Raw genomic sequence first — 9,982 nt, 5'->3', positions numbered from 1 at the left:
GTTTGTAGACTGTGAACTCTTGGAGGCAGGAATGTTGTTTACAAGAGGTGAAACTGGGACATGTGGAATTACAACACAGCATACTAGACATAATTTGTCATTTGTTGTTTCTGCTATGATAGGATACATCCAGTGTTATCATAGATTGTAAACTCTTCAGGACAGGGACCTCATCTGTTCCATGTTCTGTATAGCAATAAGCACATTGCCAGAACTCCATGGATACTGTTAAATGTATTAGCTCTTACTTTGCTCTTGTAAAATAATCTGTATCTTATTTATTGAAGAGACTGAAATGACTTTGTGTAATATGGGAGTCAGTAGATCTAGATGCTGTTCCCAGCTCTACTACTGATTCACTGTGTGACTGATGCAAATATTCAAGAGTTGTCTTATTTTGGGGGGTGGGTCTTAATTTTTGTGCATTTAGCCACCTGTGATCTGATTTTCATGGGTTCTGAGCACCTACTGTTCCCATCATAGTCAATGGAGGCTGCCAGAATTAGTATCTATGAAAATTAGGTCACTCATTTAGTTGGCTAAATATGGATTACAGCGCTTAATTTCGGCACCCGGGGTTGAAAGATTTTGGCTGAGATGGCTAAAGTTAGTTATACAAAATGTGAGGCACATACTGAGTACTTCTGAAAATTTTCACCCAAACGTCTTTGTGACTCCATTTAGACATCAATAATAATGTGTGTAATATTTGTCTAATGACAGTAGTGGTGTGATGATTAATTAACGGCTCTAAATATAATATACTTGGCATGTTCTTCTTCGCAACATTTCCCAGTAACCCCTTTAGAGGATGACTGATTTCTTTTGGTGTTCAGAGTCAATACTATTTTCTAGCACCATTTGAAATCGGTTATAGTGACTGGGGAATTGCATCATGTGAATTTCTGGTGCAGAGAGGCTCCAAGGAGATTCTTAAATGCTGTTACCCAGAAATGTACTGGAAACCTAATGCAGGTGCACAAGGTCTTGCACACACAAATGTTACACATGCTTGAGTTGCAATAGTGTAAGGCTGCTTTCGATTTTCTTGCTGTGACTCAGCTATTCAGAGAGAGAGCACCATCTGGGGGATATCGCTAGCAACTGTGAGTTGAAAGATACTGGTTATATTCCCAACTGTGCCATACAAATGGAGGCACATAAGCATGGCCGTGCTGGGTCAGACCAATGGTCCATCTAGCACAGGATTCTGTCTTCCAACAGTAGCTGATTTAAGTGATAGGTTACGTATCCCAATTAGTAGTTCTACAGTTTCATATTTGAGTTCCTTCAGAACTCTTGGGTGAACACCATCTGGTCCTGGTGACTTATTACTGTTTAATTTGTCATTTTGTTCCAAAACCAACATCTATTAACATCTCTGTCCAGGACAGTTCCTCAGATGTGCCACCTAAAGAGAATGGCTCAGGTGTGGGTATCTCCCTCATTTAGCTTCTCTGCAATGGCTTTGTCTGTCTTGATTGCCCCTTTAGCAGCTCGATTATCGCCTCTGATTGGCAGGCTTCCTGCTTCTGATGTACTTAAACACATTTTTGCTACAAGTTTTTGTGTCTTTTGCTAGTTGCTCTTCAAATTCTTTTGAGGCCTTTTTTTTTTTTTCTTTTTTGGAGAGAGTTTATCTAAATCGCTTTTCAGTATGTCCAGATTCTAATACTGCACTCCTCAGTGTGGAATCTGAGCATTTTACTCAAATAAATAGAACCGAGGGAAAAGCCTGCCACCTGTCTCTGAAATATGAACTAACCTTTATTTTCCTCCATATATTTAATTTTAGAATTTGGTGATTAATGTTTATAAAGGATAATATGTTGTACTGAAATACTGTCTGGCTGTGATCAATGTCTGTCACAGTGAGGCGTGTCTGGTGCTGAAATACCTCTATATATACCAAACTACAACAATAAGCAAAGTTATATGGGGAAGGCGAATGTGCCTGTTATGTTTCCAGTACAAAGAGTAAAACCATGTGCTTTCAGTCTTTAAAGTGCTCACCCTGAATTAATTGATCTCTAGGTGTTTATACTGGGTCATCACTATGGCATCTGAATGTCTGACAACTCTGTCGCGTGGCAGACAGGCTGGCAGACATCTTACATTTAAAGGAACACGGTCAGCTTGAAAAACCACACTTCAGTCTGAACTATTTTGTTACAAAGAAAACCTACAATGATTGCATAGAAAGACATGAGAGGAAATTATTTTTCTCTGTTTCCGTTTGTATGTATTTTAGTAGCTTTACTCACATGAGTAAAGTTACATATGTCTCTAAGGACTTAGAAGAGTGGGCCCCTGGTGTTTCCTGTTGTTTGTATGGGCTTTCACACACCACAGGAGAGAGAAAAGCAAAAAATTGGAAAATATGCTTGTAAAATAAGATCAGAGAGGTGAAGGGGAATGTGTAGGACCTGAATTTTTTTTTAACTGACTAGCTCTCAAGTTGTTGGTGTCCTTTTAAATATGAAGTAAATAGAAAACAGTCATAACTACACACATCACAGCCTCCATATGGTTAGATAACGGGTATGAGGAACAGGGCTTCTGGATGTTAGGACATTCACTAAATGCACTCTGTGTTAATCCATCTGTCTGCAGGATCTGCTCTAGTCTATCATTTGATACCCTGCAGCAACTGTAAGGTTTGATGTTCAAGGGGGGGTGGGGGGAATCATCATCATCAGTGTTTCTCAAATTGCAAGTTTTCTGAGGATTCTCTGGTAACCACAGAAGCTTTTTTATTGTGTCAAGCATATCAGTAGAGCTTAACAACAAGATGAAGAGCACCTGACAAGGAGCTGAAAAATAGGGAGCTTTTGTTAGGAAAACGTAACAGAAAAATATTTTAGTAATTATTTTTAAAAACATGCTAAAATTCTTTCTAATTTTAATGTGGCTTTCATTCAAATCACTTCAATTATGACTAACGAGTCATCCATACATCTTTAAATGTCAGTCATAAATGTGTTTGAAAGACTTGTGGCCTTGTTTAATTATCTCAAAAAACTCAATCTACTGCACTGAGGAACTGTGTCCAGGGAGTTCATTTCTTGGGTGGGAATCAGGGTAGGCTCTAGGTATTTTGCCGCACCAAGCACAGCAGGCAGGCTGCCTTCAGCGGCTTGCCTGCGGGAGGTCCCTGGTCCCGCGGATTCAGCAGCACGCCTGCGGGAGGTCCGCCGAAGCCATGGGACCAGCAGACCCTCCGCAGGCAAGCCGCCGAAGGCAGCCTGCCTGCCACCCTCACCACAACTGGCAGAGTGCCCTCCATGGCTTGCCACCCCAAGCACGCGCTTGGTGTGCTGGTGCCTGGAGCCGCCCCTGGTGGGAATTGAGCTTAGGAAGAAAATCTCTGGATCGTTTTAGAGAATAAAGTTGGGTTGAAGGCATAGACATTACTTATCTTGATGGCAAATGGTTAAGACACAGATTAGGAGTTCTTTCTAATCATTCCTTATTTTATTTTCATGATGGAGTTTAAGGTTATTATGGAGACTACTTGCAAGGAATGGATCATGAATTAGATAAAACAGATCTCAAACCATTTTCTAATTTCTTGAGCATTAAATTGAGACTCCATAGCCAAAAAGATAACCCATATGCTAAATTAAGCAAGATAGAACCATAGAAGTTCTGAAAGGTACATCAGAAGGTCATGTATCTGCTCCCTGCCCCATGCTGAAGCAGGATTAAGTATATCTAGGCCATTCCTGGTGCATGTTTGTTTAACCCATTCTTCGAAGCCAAGTCCACAAATGATGGGGACTAGGTAACCTATTCCAGTACTTGCGTATCCTAGTCAGATTTTCCTAATATTGAACCTAAATTTCCCTTTCTGCAAGTCAAGTCCCTTACTTTTTGTCGTACCTTCAGTGGACACGGAGAACAATTTATCACCATCTTCTTTATAACAGCATTTAACATATTTGAAAACTGTTGGGTCTCCTTCAGTCTTCTTTTCTCTAAACTAAACATGTCCAATTTCTTAAACTTTTCCTCCTAGGTCATCTTTCTAAACTTTTCATCATTTTGGTTGCTGTCCTCCAGTTTGTCCACATTTTTATTAAAGTGTGGTGCCCAAAAATGGATGCAGTGTGCCAGCTGAGGCCTTACCAGTGGCAAGTAGAGTGGGACAACTACCTCCAATATCTTACATACAACACTCCTGTTAATATCACATTTGCCTTTTTTGCAAAAGCATCGTGTTGTTGACTCATATTTGATTTGTGATCCACTATAACCACAAGATCCTTTCCTGTGTTACTACTTCCTTGCAAGTTATTCCACATTTAGTATTTGTGCATTTGATTGTTGCCTTTCTAAGTGTAGCACTTTGCACTTGGCTCTATTGAATTCTATCTTCTTCATTTCGGACCAGTTCTCCAATTTATCAAGATCAATTTGAGTACTAATCCTGCCCTCTAAAGTGCTGGCAAACCTTCCCAGTTTGGTGTCATCAGCAAATTTTATAAATGTACTCTATATTCTGTCATCCAAGTCATTCATAAAAATATTGACAGTACCAGACCCAGAACGCTGTGAGACTGTACTTGATATGTCCTCCCAGTGACCCATTGATAATTACTGATTGAGTAGTTTTTCAACACTCGTGCACCCACCTTATAGTAATTTCATCTAGATCAGGGGTAGGCGACCTATGGCACGCGTGCCGATTTTCAGTGGCACTCACAGTGCTCGGGTCCTGGCCACTGGTCTGGGGAGTTCTGCATTTTAATTTAATTTTAAATGAAGCTTCTTATGCATTTTAAAAACCTTATTTACTTTACATATAGCAATAGTTTAGTTATATATTATAGACTTAGAAAGAGACCTTCTAAAAGAATTAAAATGTATTACTGGCATGCGAAACCTTAAATTAGAGTGAACAAATGAAGACTCGGCACACCACTTCTGACAGGTTGCCAACCCCTGATCTAGACAATATTGGACGTATCGTTCATTGACTGCAGTGGTGGTCACTGATATGTTCTCATTATCTCTAGAAATCCTATGACTTGAGCCAGTTTAAAAAATATAACTGTGATACATTTGGGACAAAAGTCAACATCAACCAGTATCCTTGTTGCATCACAATTAAGATTCAGACCAAGGCACAGTACGAAGACTGCTCTGGTAGCACTAAACAATGACCTCATCATGGCCTTAGACAGGTAAGAATTTCATGCTCACACTGTCTGCAGTCTTTGACACAGTGAACCACCAGGGACTGATAATGTGCCCACGTGACATACCAGGATAGATGGCCCAGGAATATGGTGGCTCCAATTGTTCTTCTCTAGCAGAACTCAGCGGAGAGTGGTGATGCATATCTGCTCCCTGTCTCCAAAGGCCCTCACCTGTGGTATCCCACATGGAGCCATACTGTCCCCACTTCTCTATAATATGCACAGACACTATTGGGAGAGATTCTGAGAATCCATGGGCTCAATTGCCAACAGTATGACGATGACACTTAACTATATATCTCACTAATAATTGATTTAACCACCAGCACTACTAAAATGTCAGAGTGCCTACAGGAAATTTGCTTTTGGATGAATAGCAGCTGGCACTAGCTGAATTTAGGCAAGACTAAAGTGCACTTTGAAGGATGATACATCATCTCTACTTTCCTGTGAAGGCATAGAGTCCCCATTTGTCAAAGTGATAGAAAGCTGCAGACTCCTGTTTGACTCCTTGCAAAGCTTTGATGACCAGGTAGCCTCCATTTCCAAAAATGCCACCTTTCACTTCCAGCTTGCTAAGAAACTTTGTCTCTTTCTCCCATGATTTGTCCCCTCTCGGTTGGATTACTGTAATTCAGTGTATCTGAAGCTGAATGTGAAGATACTGTACAGAATGATTGATACAGAACGTGGCTGCCCATCTTCTCCATGGCTCAGGCCTCCATGAACTGTGCCTGTTCTGAAATCCCTTCACTGGTTCTCAGTCAGGTTCCAATGGCAGTTTAATGCTTTGATCCTGATTTTTCAAAGCATTTAATGGATTACATCCCAGTTATATCAAAGACTGAATTTTGATCTATGAACATCCATGACAGCTGCACTGTTCTGGGATAATGCAGATTAAAGAGACCAGAATGAAGCACGTGAGAGGTGGGGACAAAGCGTGTTGAGGGGATGCAGTTAGGAAACAATCTTCCAGAGATCAGACAAATCCAGAGTCTGACCATCTTTAAGAAATGTTGCAAAACCTTCCTCTTTGAGAAGGCCTTTTGTACCATAAGGCACACAACTTAAACACCTTTTTTATCCCCAAACCTCTCCGTACTCCTCAAAAAACCCTAACCCAAGCAGAGTTATTAATATTTATTTGTATTATTAACTGACCCCCTAATGTGAGAAGTGCCAAAGATCCATGAAGTTCACTATGGACTGTACTACTGCTATTGGTTTTACATGGAAGACACTCAGATACATGGTGATGGGCAACAGTATAAAAATCTAAAATACATATAAAATGTCTGTAGACACAGATATCTTAGCTAGTCTGTCATTAATCTCCAGAGGTTCACAAACCAACTCTTTCTTCCACTAGATTCAGACACTAATTATTTTTAATTTTTGACCTCTTTTACCTTTCATGTAAGGAGATTTGGAGGAGAATTATAGGATAATCCCAAACCCCTTCGTTGCTAGAAATGCTTTGGCCAAGGCTTCCACATATCTGCTAAGGAAATTGAATATCTTGCAAATCAATGTCTGGTCCAACCAAACCTGTGGAGTCTCCCAAATTGCCCAGGAGATTCATGGCTCTTAGAATTCTTTTCTAGGCTCTCCAAAATTTTATAAAACTATAGCTGATTTTGAATGCAACCACCTAACAGTTTGTTATATTTTCATTGTGAACTCTATAATATGAAACCCCATTTATAATGGTGGAAGTGGAATGAAAGCATCTGCTTGCTTCAATGAAAGTCAATTTGCAATTTCAGTCATGCAAATCACAATTCCAATTAGAGAGAACCTCTACTTGAGTGAAATTGTTTTATGAAAAGCTGACTTCACTATAAGCAGGTTTCATGGTGTGCAATTTAGTTAAGTTTTGCTTGGCAATGTGACAGGCCTCGTGAATGATTTGTAAAACTATCTTCTGACAGATGACTGACAGTACAACAGGATAGCTACGTTTGTCACTGACTGGGATGCTTTCTATAACCATGGAATTATTAGGAAGCTTTTGGACGGTTCTGTTCACAGTGTAGGCTTTGATTTTTTGAACATAAATAAGGCTGAGGAAATACATTTAAAAAAATGTTTGGTCAGGAGACGTTAAAGGATGAAGGAACTTGTGCACTGTAGTGTCACATCTGAAGGGAAGCTATACTTTACAGCAATCAGAATTAGGTTATTTGAAGATGAAAGATTGAGTAGAAATTAGCCGATTAATTTAGCATATATGCAAAGTCACCCAGCAAGTCAGACAAAGCTGAGGAAAGAACTCAGGACTTCTGAGACTCTGTCCTCCGTTGTTAAAAATGTCAATGATTAAAATTGACATTTTTAACATCTAATTTACTTTTCACCATATTATTTACTTCCATTCCCCTTAGACACCTGGGACAAGTCAGTTTCATTGTTGTCTAATTATGGTCAGTCTAGTCCTCACACAAGGCTGGTGTATCTGAGTTCCAAGCACTACAGGGGAAAATTTAAATACAAGCAAAACCCTGTTTTAATTGGAATAGCATTTTAAAAACCCATGTCAATATTTCTGTTTTTAATATTAAATCCAACAAAACTTTCTTTTTCCAACTCATAAATGTGGGCCTAACTTACCTGTCTAACTCTGAGTTCCTTGGTGGATGTGTGGTGGGAACTGGCTAATGATTTCTTTTTTGGGCGGTGGGGGCGGAGGGGGCACTTTGGCAGGATGGAGGCACAGGTCCTTTGGCTACTTGGAGGAGGTGGTGGGGTTGGACTCATGCCAGCAGTGAGCCTCAATTGGCACCTCATCCCCATTGCAGAAACCCTTCTTCTTCCCTAGCCAACCCACCAGATGTGAGACATGTCCCTCTATTTGCCTTGTCCTCCTACCTCCCTCAGCCCCAGAAGCAATAGAAGTCATGTGGCTGAGGGTAGAGAGAAGCTAGCATCATAGTCTTCAAATTCTTATTCAGTAGCAAGAACATCCTTTACAACCCATGAGGAGTTCATGATTACACTGGAGCCAGAATCTCCTGTATCATAGAGATCTCCTGTTTCAGTTTCTTCAAGATCACCAGTGCAACAGCTATGGTGCCAATTATCAAAATACCACTGTGACCTGCTGCTTCTGTGGATGGAGAGCTTCTAAATCTTAAACAGATGGCTCCAACTTCTAGAGTACACTCTCCAATAGAAAATTTTTCTCCATCTTCATCAGCTGAGTCGAGCAAAGCACCTTCTCCAATTCCTGATAAGAGCTCCAAACATTATAAAAAAAAGTCTTCGCAAATACACTAGTAAGTAATCCACCGCATGGGTGTCAGTATCTTGAAATAGTGGGCCTTACCCATATGGATATCATTCCTTTCCCTACTGGCCTCCTTGGCACCATGCAATTCAACAATTTCCTCCTCTCTCCACTTCAGGAGGGAGATCTCCTTGGAGGGATTTTCCTCTTCCTGCACATTCTCCCACAAAGAATATGGTACTGGAAACACAGCAACCTCTTTCTGAAGAAAAAGGAGAGGACGCTTGTGATGAACCTTCTCCAGCAAGAGAGTTTTCATCTTCTCCTGACAAAACTATGATGTCTTCTTTTCCTATGATGGTAGATGACTTAAAAACCTTTCAAGAACTTTTTAAAAGAATGGCAGACATTAGAAATTTCTCTGGGACTAGTGCAGGAAAATAACCATTTGGATATCCTGCAGCCTTTTACTCAAAATAGGGTAGCCCTGCTCACTATCAAGGATATTCTTGAAGCATTAAGGAGTTGTGGACAACACCAGCTTTCACAGCAGCAACTTCTAAGTAGACCAATCAAAAATATCAAGTCCCTGATATGAGATTTGAGTATTTTTATACTCACCTGGCTCCTTTGTCACTTGTAGTCACTGCTATCAGTGAAAAATCCAAGCAGATTTCGAGCTTTATGCAGAGAAAGACAGAGAGATCAAAAAGCTGGAGTTTTTGGGAAGAAAAGTTTATTCCTCTGCGTCCCTTCAGGTCAGAATTTCAAATTATCAAGCAATGCTGGCTAAGTATAACTACATACAGTGGGACAGACTTTCAAGATAAGCCGCCTACAAAATTTAAAGCAAAATTTACTTCCAGCTGCTCTAAAGAATTGTTGATTCTGAAACACTCTGCAAGCAGCACTGGACTCAGCAGATGCAGGTGCACGATCAGTGGCACCTAGAATTGTCATAAGAAGTAATTCTTGGTTATCTGCATTAAGACTGGCTAGAGAGATCCACACTACAGTACTATACATCCCTTTTGATAGTCAGGGTCTTTTTCGTACTAAGACAGATGACAAATTGCATTCTTTAAAGGATTCAAAAGCCACATTAAGATTGTTGGGCCCCATACTCTGTCTTTCATCAGAAAGCAGTATAGACCTCGTTTCTACCAAACAGAGGACTGAACCTTCTACTTCTAACTACTTCTTCCATCAGAGACCCTTTGATCGGAGATTAAAATTACAGAGAAGGAAATCTTTGACTTCATCCGATATCTTGACACAACCTGGTCATGCTCAAAATAAATGATTTTCATGCCATGGTTGAGGATATGGATCCAGTCTACATGAACCAGTACTCTTCTCCCTCTGCACCCTTTTGGTTCTCACTTTTCCTTTTGAAGGAAGCTTAGACTGAAATAACTATGGATCGATGGGTTCTTCAGGTCATCCAGGATGGTTGTGCCATACAATTCCAGACCATTCCTCCCCACTCCCTCCATCCCCATCCCTTTTCAGGGGTTAATCTCATGTGACAAGTAACAGGAAACTTGGAAAT

The sequence above is a fragment of the Gopherus evgoodei genome, chromosome 1, assembly GCF_007399415.2.
Source record: "Gopherus evgoodei ecotype Sinaloan lineage chromosome 1, rGopEvg1_v1.p, whole genome shotgun sequence".
NCBI lineage: Eukaryota > Metazoa > Chordata > Testudines > Testudinidae > Gopherus > Gopherus evgoodei.
Note: the sequence above shows the minus strand (reverse complement) of the source record.